The sequence below is a fragment of the Lineus longissimus genome, chromosome 5 (genome assembly GCF_910592395.1).
Source record: "Lineus longissimus chromosome 5, tnLinLong1.2, whole genome shotgun sequence".
NCBI classification, from domain to species: domain Eukaryota; kingdom Metazoa; phylum Nemertea; class Pilidiophora; order Heteronemertea; family Lineidae; genus Lineus; species Lineus longissimus.
The window spans coordinates 7,206,283-7,219,704 of NC_088312.1; the positions used below are offsets into that span (position 1 = coordinate 7,206,283).

Consider the following 13,422-nt stretch of genomic DNA (forward strand, 5'->3'; position numbering starts at 1 on the left):
ATGATGATAACATGAATATAAAATTAGATATTTTATTCTGTTTATTCTATTCATATACGTATACCTCATTTTAATGCCTACAGAGCACTATTACTGATATTCATCGGCCTTGGTGGATGCCCCAAATGACAGTCTTCACAGATTTATTCATCATCAGTTTTCAATGAGAATGCTATCTTTGTTATAGATTTGAGATTTTTCAGATAGAACTTCTTTTGAGAAAAATCGTCAAATAATCACCAAACACTCATAAGTTGCAATCGTAATACAAGAAGCTATCATACATGTCCCAATAGCCACGGTGTAAATGAAACTTCCAAATTAGATTTACTTTGATAGCTATAATGATTACTTATCATTATTACCTTATCCTATCCTATCCTATTAACTTATTGGTTTAACAATAATAACCTGATTCAATTTTCCAAATATGATTTCCATCCGCCTAAATTAGATCTCTCGCATTTCCCATGCCAGTTCTGCGCCACAACCTTTATCAACAAGTTCTGTTCAGTGACAGTTATTACAGAGACAAGCTTTTATACTAACCCCTATTATCTTGCAATTACTCTTACAATTAAGTCTTTGACTTGCTGAGGATATTGGATGATCAAATGAACAGAATGAATATGTGGTCAAAGATAACAGTCGCAACGTTAATCAGTTCAAAAGTAAAAGCTACAGCATGCTTAACGACTTAATTTTTTTCCTCTATTTTACTGGAAATATGTTTCATTTTCAACACATGAACTCCACTACTGATGCCTGTGTAAGCCACTCTGGCTCACGCCTGAGGCAAACTTTAATGGACTTCATCCATAGTATTGACACACAGTGTAAGTTTCAAAGGCTGACTAACCCTCAGTGCATTGCAAGGAGTGTTGCCAGGAAATGCATTTTGATATATATATATCTCTTGGTTAACTCTAACTACTAGGCTAACTGAAAAAATGTATGCTTCGCAATATACCGAAAATGACCATCACTCATTGTTATTCGACAAGATATCAATCATTTCGTCAGGCATTAAACCTTGTCAAAATAAAATCAATTTTTTTTCAGCTTGGGATTTTCTTGATGAAGGTACTCCGAGCACCAACTGATAAAAAAAATATCTTTTTGACTAATACGGCGTCAAACATAAACGTACATGTATGTATAACGTATCTCGATCTTTATTGCGGCCCATGGTAACTGAAGTGACCAATGACGGAACGAACAATGCACTTTCAATTCTCCCAAGTGACTACTGAGAACTAGCCTGAAAGCCCATCTTTAAACTATTCACTCTTTGATCAAAGCCGCCGCTTTCTTTGAAGAAGCTTCATCGCAAGGTGGAGTTCTCATGGGGAAAGTCAAGCAGTATATCCAAGAAGAATGGAAATTGATTAGGCTGGTCTAATGGACCATTAGGCATTACAGAACGTAGATATGTCCAGAGTACACTCTGTACATTCAATGTGAGGATTTAACCTTGTGAAGGGTTGTCGATCGGGAAAGACGAGATTATCCACAGACAGGAAAGCGACGATGACAACTTTATTTATTCTTGGTAAAACCAAAAATATCAGTAAATAAGCTTATATTTTTGTTGAAACTGATCTCATTGAACTGATTTTGATGTTATGAAGTTGGATTTGATATAAGCTAGTTCAAAGAAGCAACATGCAATCTAGGCTAACATATTAGGCTATTGTAGATTTTAAGCTTCAAATGATTCTGGATGCGAAAAATGATGAAGTCACTTAATTGTTGGAGCCAGAACTCGAAATCATATTACTATTCTCTGAAGTGCAGCCATCATCGGTTTCAACTGATTAACATAACTTCGTAACATTACATAATTGTACAAATATTTTTCAAATATGTTTATGCGGTGTTTCAGAACATCTTACTCCTAGCTCATAATTGGTTAAATTACAATAATGAGTGAGGCTTCTTCCGATTTTTATTCAGATCTTTTCTGAGCGACTTAAAAGTTAACAAAACCACTGTCTCGTCACATCAAAGACGGAATTAAAAAGCTGTATCTGTCAACGAAAACAGTATCAAATATCGCGAAAGATGTTGCCCTGGGCAAAACCACTTTATCCATTTGATCTCTATTATTTGAGATTGCAATTAGAACTTTTCAAAATGTATTTCTAGCCTCCCACAACGATGAAGACTGTTAATTCACTTGCATTGCAGCTCATTCTCTGTGTGGCTTCCTTTGGAATATGAGCCCATTTCATAGTATTTCATCTAATGTTTTTCAAAGTAAGTTGTACTTAGTGTTCGTCAGTAGAAAGGTCAGAGCCTTGGCAAGCTGTTGGTGTGCTTCGATGGTGCAAACAGATCAGTTTTTTCCTCCAAAGGCAGACAGTGACCCAATAATGAAAACATAAAGTACATTTTCCATCAGTTAGATTTCTTGCTGTTGAACTCGGGAATCTCCAGGACTCCAAAAATATCGTCTCGGAACTTAATGGGAAAAGGGATTGGGACTAAGTTGGCTTAGACAACCAAGTAGAGACACAATATATCAATTCATAACTGAAGCACTCATATGCACCTTACGGATTTCTGCCTCGTTTCTCTCTGGCTAATTCAACCATACAATATTTCAATGACCATACCATATTATCTCTGCAGGCTCAATAATATGTTCGTGGCATTTATTTCTGCATTCATATGTTGTGGCTATTTATTCATTTCTCGGACAATAACTTCGTGACCTACGACATTCCCGAGAGTGTCTTCCGGGTACAACGCGCATCAAGACATGATATTAACCATCAAACTGCCGTATTATCGGGCGATCCTATTCAATCCCGTGGCCAACACTGCTATTTTTTGCATGTAGCATGCAAGACAACCAAGAGAATATCATGATTCTTGGTTTGTAGGATATATTGGAATGGAATATATTGGCAGGTACATCTGAATACAATTTTTAACAAGGTTTTCAGTTAGTATGTGTATATATACTCATGTCCATATACTCGGGCTAAATGACCGGAGTAAAAGTGTTAAGTCGGATGATAACCTATATGATAGTTGATATCAGACTATAAACCGAAACTTTAACTTTTAACTTTAAATGTAACCAAAAGATAAAGAGAAGAAGAAAGTGATCTGTCAAAGGAACCGATTGATTTACACATGAGACTGAATACATTCAGTCTAAAACATACATATCAAAAGCATGTTCCAAAAAAAGGGCGACTCGGTTATCACGAGGAAGTGAATATACAGAGCGAATTAAGTAGATTTCTAACAACTCCAACTATGTTTAAAATAGTAGGTTTTTCTTGTTCAGTACGACTAGTCAGGATACCCATCAATTCTTCTCCTGGTGGCTAATTAATGAATGCCTTGCTTGAACATGGTATTTATCTAACTTGCAGCTTGCAACTTTGTTCGTGTGGGGAACTCAATGCCGCTTTACAAAATCATGTAACCTTTCCCTTATCATGTAACTTGAAGCGTAATTGCAGAATACAGCTAGTCAATCTAGGTCGTTGTATTTAAGTTAGATAAACGGACCATCCTCTCTGATAAAGAAGCAGTTAATGTCATGAATCAGTGGAGTCTGCCATCAATTATTCTACATGAGACCTCAAACCAAGTAGAGGTATCTCCAATAAAACAACATAACCTTCTAAGAAATCTAAATTCTTTGCGTGTTGTGTGTAATTAATCAATTTCGATTGCACTGGCTTGCTTAATATTTCATATCCTTCCTTCAATTAGTATGAAGGTGAATTATTCAGATCTTTAAACCCCATCCTCGTGGTGATTTCTGGACTTGTCATAAAAGAAGTAATGTGCGTGTCAAATAATTTCTCATGTATTGGATACTTTGGGTCCTAAAGTGCATTTTGATTAATATAACGATGTTAAATATTTTCTCATGTACATTGTATTTGATGAGTCCTATAAGTGCATTCTAATGATACTGATGTTGTGTGTGTACTTAAAAGTGATTAACAAAGCATTTAATAAAACACTCGTATGTGCCAGTCACTTTAGAGGTTGATGCTGAATAAAAAGTAATGACGTAATAAAAAGTAAGGATACTTGGATGATAAAACGTTCTGAAACCATAAACCGTTTCTATGCAGCAACTTGGCTCATGTGTTTAACATCGATAAAGGGAATTTTCTTTGTAAAGTAGACCTTCGAGATGGGTTAATATGGTAAGCAAGCTTTCTGTCATCATCAAAGGCTAAAGACCATTGTTATGATCCATGGATTGAGCATCTTTCATATATTACAGAATGGCGCCTTAACAAATGACATTGCCATCAAAGAGACCGGGACCTTCATAAAGTCACCCACTGTATGGAGAACCATATCATATTATGTACTGTTTTTACCAGATTTGGACTTAAAAGTGTCTTGACAAAGGATGAAAGTGACTACAAATAGAAACTGTTATTCTTATTTATGGACTTTCAGAATTAACCCACAAGGACTGGTGGCCATTGTTGTTAATAGTAAATGTGAAGATATAGGCTACATTAGAGATGAAATGGTTCTGAGAACATTGTAATCGCTGTTTCAATTCTTGAAGGATAGATGCGTGGGATTTAGCAGTATCATAGACTTCCCAAATAATTCTACTGGCTACTCGTCTTTTTCGTCAGCATTTCGTGCTCTGCTCATGGTTTATTTACTGACTGTCCATTTGGGCCGATTTCCTTAATGTTTGATTCTTCTTTAATCTAATTTCGGCATTTATCAATGGGGGATCTTGACAGGTCAATCACCTCTTGGTTTTGGGTCTTAATCAGAATCCAAAGCAAACCTGACGTAAATAATTTTTTTATTTTGTTTACTATGATAGTCAGAAAAAGACACCCATGTGAATTATACCAAGTAACAACTAGTCAATAGCTCTACAGACCTAGTGTCATGATAAAAAAAGAGTGTTAAGGAGAAGAATAAGCCATATTCCAGACTAAAGGAGATTTACATTAGCAACATAAAGCAAACATACATCTGATCTCCAGCTAAGTAAAACAGTGTCGATACAGTCTTGCCGGTTTCTTTAAGACATGGATCGATTATGACTTGCACAGGAAACGACTCTATGCTGTCATGCACTTGAGTGAGCCTGTTCATTGAAGGGGTATAACGCTATAATCCTGTCATCACTTCGCCCTGTGCAGGTGATGGGAGGAATGAACACAACGGCCACGTCAATCAAAATATCTTGACAATGTTGGCAAAGCTTCGAATATGAGGTGATATGAATTGGAATGACAAAGTTAACACTTTATGACGTGAAGTTTCAAATGCACTTTTATGGGTTTGGTGACCAAAAGGGTCGATGGCGACAAGCATGATACCAGATAAGCGACAGCAACAAATAGCTGTCGCCTGTCAACATTACCAAATCTTTCCTGTCTGCATGAAAACTCCATGAAGGTCATCGATAGTGTCCGGTTTTTCTGAAGCCGCACTCACTTTGGTCACTTTAGAGAAAGCCAAGCTGGTGCGATAATGCGTCATTGCCCAGTAGACAGTTTATCTGCCTTTTCATTACCTTGACTTTATTTGACTCTTTTCCGATAATCCCAGCGCTGACACTAAGAACTTGCGCTGATTCTCAGGGCCATAGATACATTTTTCACCTGGACTTTCTCCAGATTAGATGTGCTTAGATTTCTTCCATAATAGTCGATTAAGCGTTGTTCTATCAACCGTCTCTAAAGTATATTTTATATTCTATGATATTCTATGCTTGAGTGAATTATAACAGTTCAAATATTGACTCAGTGCAAATGTGATTGGACAGAATGATATTTTTATGCGCCCCGCTCGTCAATTTTAGAATCGCTCATCGCCTTCTCACAAAAGCCCTGCAGGGGGTATCGTGATTGAAAATCACGTTGACGACAAACGGGCATGAAAAACGGTTCGCAGCAAGACAACTCCATTCATCACCATACCGTTTGACATTCTCACAGTTAAAATTGACGCGTTAACGCCTAAGAGTCAGTTTCACCTTAAATGTGATTTCGACTTTTCATTACCTGTAGCATTTTTTACTTTTTTTTCTCAGCTGGGTTTGATAGGGTTTATTTCGATCGTTTCGGATAATGTTGAAATTTAAAAGGACTTCCCATGGGCACAAGGGATCAATGGGTTGATATTGAAATGTTATTGATGGTGAACTACACTTGAATTTGATTTGATGCGGTGAGACGTTATAACATTTTAAAGCATCAAAAATTAGTTGTTACCATGAAGAGATTGCTATTTTTTTAGTTAATTTTTTTGAGGGAGGGAGTTAATGGAAAGTTTGGTAACTACATATCATAGATTTCAACCATTAAAGGTTTGGTGTGAAATGAAAGATACAAGTGTTTGGTAAGTTTAAGTTTCATTCGCCAAATGTTGGCAGTATAATAAAACATAAAAATGCTAAACTACATTCCTTGGTATAATTTCTAATTATTATTAGAAATTACTAAACGCTGTTCAGATTCAGACACTGAATACCAAGCACGTCTCAGTTTCTCATGAATCTTTGATGAAAAACTGATGTAAAATTTAAACCAAAGTTGGATCAAACACGATCTCTAATTACATGTATAAATTATTACTAAGTGGGCTTGCGACGATCTTCTTGTTCGAAATCATGCATCTAGTATGATCAAAAAGGATCGGTGATCGGTACTTAGTTTGGTCCTCATCTGACAACATGTTCTATGGTAAAACATATCATTGCTCAAAGCTAAAGAATTACCTCCCCAAATCCTGTCCGAAAACATACACTACACTACAGCTAACTCCGATAATTACATTTTCGCAATGCAAATTTGCGCCCAAAAGCTCACGAAGGTTAATGCCTACACGTACATAATATAGTTGCCTCCTGGAGTATACCGAAAGCTCACAAAGTTACACATGATATTACAATCTAAACGCTCGCAAAACGACACTTCAAAATAATCATTAACAGCCCTTATAAAATTGGACTAGATTCTTGATAGAAATAAGTCATATGTGCGTAATCTGTTGCACTATTCTCACGAGGGTTCTGATGAGAATACTGTAATTAACTGCGTGAATGAGAGCCAATAATTGAACAAGAACTGATGCTGCAGTTGATCAGATAACCAGGTCTGGTGTGGTCACAGTTGATAAACCTCATTAGACGTGAGGGAGAACATGGATAACCACGGCTGCGCTGGACTTTTTCCCCATTAGTATGGGATGCTTTGGCTAATTTCGACGAGTCAATAGTCATTACTGTGGTCATTCCTATAGATGACCAATCCTTTGTTATCGGGAGTTAACAAGGGAAAGGGGAACATTAAGAAGATACATTGTCTGCAGGGTACCAGGCGCATTGGTGCCAACGTCGATCCCGTTGAGAGTTAAATATTGCGGCTGTGAGGAAAGGGAAAGAATCACTACCCCGGTCAAGAAGCTAAATAAAATACTCACAAGATTCTTGGTAAATTAATGGAGGCCCTTTGCCAGCAATAAATTATAGTTGTTTTAAATCTAACGCTACCTTGGCTGGTTCCCACTCTTTTTTTGTGGGAATCCATGTTTTAATTACATTGTGCCAGCTTATATAGGTGAGGAAACTGTAGGCACTTCTGCCAAGAAATTTTAAGGGAAGGAAAATCTTGCCCAGGATTATTTGCAACTGGTAGATTTATGTTTTTAGTCAAAGAACGGATCCACTGAATCATATATTGTCAATTACAGTATATAAGTTATACCCGAATGCGATCCTCCTGAGAAGACAAATTGATGCTCCAAAAATAATCTTGGCGAAAAACAAAGGCCCAGATAGAATGTTTATTAATACCTCTATGTTTCCGGTCAACCGCCTCATTTAGGGTGTCAGTTGACATACGCACTAAGTCGCGTGTTTATCGTTAATTAATTAAAAGGCAGCACAAAAATCAATAGCTTGAATCCAGATGGATATTATTAATAAGCCATCCGTGCTGAGATAAGTCTACCTTAGCTGATGGAATTGGATGACCCGCGATGGATCCGGATCAGTTAATCCCAGTCTAATGTGTCGGGAAGTCTTCTGTGCACTGTCGTGATGAACCGACGGAAAACTAGTAGATATTTGCAACACGAGAGCCAAACCCGAGGCCGCGTCATTGCTTCGATGAGGCTAGGGAAGGGCACGTTTAATACGGCCTTGTTTGAGGATATGTAGAGAGTGTTCTTTCGTGTGGCATGAGATATTGTTGAAACTTTTGTTCTGTGAAAAATCAATTGAGCAACAGTTATAATTTCTCCTGGATAGATGATATTTACAACGGTATTCTATATTTCACTTGCTTTTTCTCTGGCTGTCATATGCAAGGGATTTCGAAATCTAGCTGCTAAATCTATAAGGGTCATCAGTCGTTATGATACATTTGATTAATAAGGCCGCTAGAAATTTAAAAAACAAACTCCACCAAAAACACCCCATCAACGGCCTCAGTTGAAATTTTGAAGAAGGGTGATGATAGAAATGAATATACCTAGATGACCGGCATCCCTTGACACTATTTTCCTGGGGAGATCCAGGAATCTTATCAACAACCTGTTCCTGGATATAATCCTGAACTTACGATGGCAAGATTGGTTTTCGCACACCAATCTTCCAAACGGGGTTCAGTTTACTGTATACCAGTGTGTTAAACATTACATCAACCTTGCCGTTGGAGATTGGTATAATGACAATACCAGACATGTGTATCTATCTTGCGGAGAATACAATGTAATTTTCTTAAGGAACGATCGCAATAAGAAAAGCTTTTCATGCAAAGATGAGTCATGATTATCTAGGGAAGTCTAGCCAAGTCTGTGTGTATGTCTGGGTGGTGAATTATCACAGAATTACCAAGATGCTATCGAATGAACCATACTGAATGATAGTGCGTTTGACTACTGATGCACGTATACACATGAACTAAAACAAACAAATCCAGTATACCAGCTTGTTTGGCGGACTTGAATATTGAAAGGCCGTTTGCGGGCGTTCCAGGGGAATTGAGAAGGCCAGTTGAGGCTGCTGGAAACCTTGAGAGAGCTAAGGGGTAGTCATAACCTTGCGGATATCAATGCGGACTATAAAACCTATTACTTATATGTACCACAGTAAAGAGAAACATGGGTAAATTGACTATTCCAAAATGCTATAACTCTTATTGAATTATCATGTTTGGGCGCAATTTCCACCACGAAAACTCAAACTCTACGGTATCGTTAGAAACTGCATGTTGAGTGCCGTCGAATCCATTTCACAGATGCCGAACACATTAATGGCCTATTTTTCTCTCCCCATCATCCTAGTTACGGACAGTGTCAGTATAGTTCAACAATTACGGGCAGTTTCAGTATTTATTCCAACAATTACGGACAGTTTCAATAATCAATCCAACATTTTATGTTATATTTTTTGCTGTTGGAATACAGTAGTCTATGACATGTATGCTTGCAATCGCCAATAATGATGCAAGTCAGCAGGACATCTCTAAAAAGTTATATTTTGGAGATCGAACACAAGATGAATACAAAGCTTAAACTAATCAGCCATCTAAAGGGTTAGACCTTAAGCAGGTTTTGATTCCTGTCCTTATCTCGTACCTCGTATATGACATTCTCATTGTGTAGAAGCTATAAATACCAAACGAAGCCACAGAAATCTCTCTCCAGATGAGATATGCAGAATATTTACCATTGCGCCCTTGGGTGCACATTCTCGCGGACATACCACAAAGCCACATATCATCTCGTGACTTGTTGCAGAACTAATAAAATCGGCGGTCAGCCGACGGAGATGTCTTGCGAACGAGTTCAGGGACAATCGGATGATTGGATTGTAACGGGCTTTCTCGAAGCAGGGTGATTGGAACGAGCACAAAATCTCATCTTATGAAGCATTTTCTTATTAGATATTATTGATGCACATACGATATCATGGGCTTTAAGGTTACTCGGGCAAGGTGCTGTTTTGTTGCTTGCCTCATTTGCTTTTCCCCTGTGCTTCTGGAATAGTGCGTTAGGGCCTTGAACTTCTAATAGCAGGAGCATTTGAACAGCATGGAATCTTTCATTCCAGTTTCTTCTCACTGAACAATGATAGTTGTACCTTTCGCAACACTTCAAAATCGATGAGGTTACTGTGTTAACGACTATAACAGAACCAAATTACCCATTTCGTAAAAAATACATGTACTTAATCTGTTGCAGATGCACTGTTAAGGAATTAGACGCTTGGCCTATTTGACCTCTTAGGCATTTCGTTAACCTGGTAGTCTTGGTTTGTAGTCACCCGTTGGCCATACTGGCGCCCACTGTATTTGATTACCTCGAAGTTGTATTTGGAGGCAATAAAGCTACCAAAACCAATGAGATAAACGACCTTGCTCTTTTCCTCATATCAATTACATGTATGACAACGTACCTATATATGCCTATATGATGCACTTTCCGCTACATTCGGCTATTACCAACAATTTGGCCAACCGAGAGGACCAATTCTCTGACCGCAATTATAACTATTAAATGCACCATTATCTTTAAAACCGTTCACATAATTATGATAAATGAATACATGTACTTGTCAACAAGTCAGTAGAAATTACCACGTTCGATGTATTATTATACCATTTAATTAGAGTCGGAGTTTGATTGTGAACCGAATCGCTTTGAGTTGCGGTGATGGTTATATATATAGAGCAGGGCTGCTGGCATATAATTACCAATGCCTATATAATTGTTAAAGTTAACGATGAAGTGCTGGTGATATCTAAAAGTAGTATGTCGTTGATGTGGGAGTTATTTCTTTATATTTCTTCAACACTTACAAAATGAAGGCACCTGATATGCAGAATCCTTGCGAAAAAATATTTTATAAATATTGCAGTCCTGGTCAATTTCATTTATCAGAGAGAGAAAAAGACTATAATTGGCATATCAATTTAATGGCTCTAGCCCTGATGATGTGGTCAGTGCTCCTGGGTTTCTAGGAAGACGGAGCATCAGGCAAGGTGTGTGTGCAACCTGAAATAAGATATCTATTCAGAACTATATATACATGTACATACATCATTCAGAATATCGTACGCATTACTCCCATCCCTTATAGCGAAACTGAATTACTTCCTTCGGCGAAACCAATTATAGAGGCAAACTGAACTTAGATTAATAGTGACAATCTCTAATTTGTCATTATGCATATATGAACCAGTGAAATATAAAGATGATTACGCCAGTTAAGCCCATCATCATCTTTTTGTATTAGGTCCATTCAGGTTTTGTTGACTCGTTGCGCCCGTCACATGAAATTTCCTGAGATGGTTAGGTTATAGTGCACAGCCGAAGGTGATGCATGATTTAACAGAGGTACGATTTCCTGATCTGCTTCTGCCGTGGAAACTTTAGGGATGGCTTGTCCTGCTAAATTCTGAATGTGAGGATGCTGTAACTTGTATTACTTTATCTATATGCTACATCATAAACGATGTGTGACATTGAAATGTAGGTTAATGTAATAGCATATCTACTGTTATGTTGTGTATCATTTATATCATCAGACGAGGCCCTGTTGTTGGAAAAAGTTAGTTCAAAGAAAAAATCTAAATCAAAAAACTAGATTCATTAAGACATTAAGAAAATCCACAAGAAAATCGAGGTCTGACAAATGATGAGAAATAAGTTTGTCTAACGACAAAAGAGTTTCGTATCGAGCGAGTATGATGAAACGTCATCTAATCCTAATAACATGGTATGAAGTATAGGAATGGGACAGAAAAACGTCTCCAGTGAACTGACCGGGAAATTAATTATCGATTCTAGGGATTCAGAGCGAAGGCAACTTTGAGGTTACATGACTCCAAAAGAAAACTGTGGCAACTGATGACAACATTGGTGTAGGGTATCACCAAGGGTAGATGTCGTGGCTTAAGGGTTCTTACTAAATGCGATATAGTTGCCCGAGAAAGTAATCACCATGGAGGTAATCTAGACAACGTAGTATTGGTCCTGCGAACCTCTAAAGTTATTTTTCACCAATGCAGCTTTGGTCATTTTTGGTAAAGGTGGATTTAAGCTAATTGGTAGATGGATGTTGGAAAGGCTGCAACTGAAAACGACCTTGACCTGTGCTATCTGTATTGGCGGCTCAGTCACAGCCACAAGATCAATAGTTATTTCGTACCTAACAGAATAGCAGTAAAAAATTATTTCAAACTGATATTTTTATCAATACATACTTCATTCCAGATTGCAAAATGGAATTGTGACCCATTGATTTTCTTTCAGTGCATTTCAAAACAACTGTAGCCCACCTTTCAAAAGATCTGAACTGATCGTTACAAATTTCCTAGCAGCTGGTATTGACAAGCCAGTAGGTTTCTTTGAAGGTTTAATAATGTGTTTCACGATCAGTTTTTGTACAACCAATGTCAAGCTGATCTCTAAAGAGTGAAATGATCTAAAGTTATAATATGAAATCGTTAACCGTCCAATGACGACTCTATAACGCCGTTGATCCTCATCACTATTACCAACTGCACCTTCTCCAACCTCTGTCCGAGTAATTGAAAAAAAACACACATCAAGTACAGCATAATATTTTTCTTGCCATCCAAGTTAACCAAAGAAACCTTGAGGAAAACATACGTATCATGATTGAACAATACCAATTCCTTCCCCAGTACCTCAGACAAAATTTTACTAATTAAATCTTGATCATTACAAAATTGGCGAAATAAAAAAAAAAGAAAAAAAGAAAACCCCGTACGCCTTCAAAAATATTTTTTATTTTAAAAACGATGAGAACTTTTCTTCTAAACAGAAACCGTAACGGCCACATACTGTACGATCTACTATGCTGAAAGGCATGCAACACCTTATTTTCAAAATGCAAGTGATGACTATCTTCTCAAAGCAAGAATCAGTAATGTACGCACTTACCACTTTTCTCCTCTTCGATAAATTAAGATCCAAAAGTCGTCTCTTTGGTGACTTTTATGCTCGTTCGCGCGTTCACATGAGAGAAATCCTCTGCGCCATAGAGAGAGAACAGCAGCTTTCAGTGTCCAACACACGTTGATTCCTGGATAGAAGAAAGCATCACTAAATTATGCAGATTGGGTCTCTGGCGACAGCACTTTGGCCAGCGTGCAGTTCAGCAGTACGTTTTGTTAGGTTAGGGCAAAACAATGTGGCGTCAGTCTTTATCTAGGGACATTTACAACACGATTGTGTACGTCAAGAGGACTTCATTATCATTCCAGTCAGCACATCTGAAGCAACTTGGTATGCAAAGCTAGAAATTTAAAAACCTGTCACAGATAACCGGTGCTAATGGAATCACATAAATAATGCACGTACTGTTGCTGTTGATGATTTAAAGTACAACATCAAAATATATTGCGCTAGTCGTAGTCTGTAGCAGCA

The 13,422-nt window shown here is 37.6% G+C and overlaps 1 protein-coding gene across 1 annotated transcript in view; it reads right to left on the reverse strand.

Moving 5' to 3' along the window:
- The window catches only part of LOC135488080 (excitatory amino acid transporter-like), an 84,159-nt gene extending 71,014 nt beyond the window's left edge, over nt 1-13,145 (reverse strand). Inside the window, exon 1 of the mRNA XM_064772481.1 lies at nt 12,937-13,145. The gene's annotated coding sequence lies outside the window, so the exon portion shown is untranslated. The remainder of the gene's footprint in view (nt 1-12,936) is intronic.
- Nucleotides 13,146-13,422: the final 277 nt, after the last annotated feature.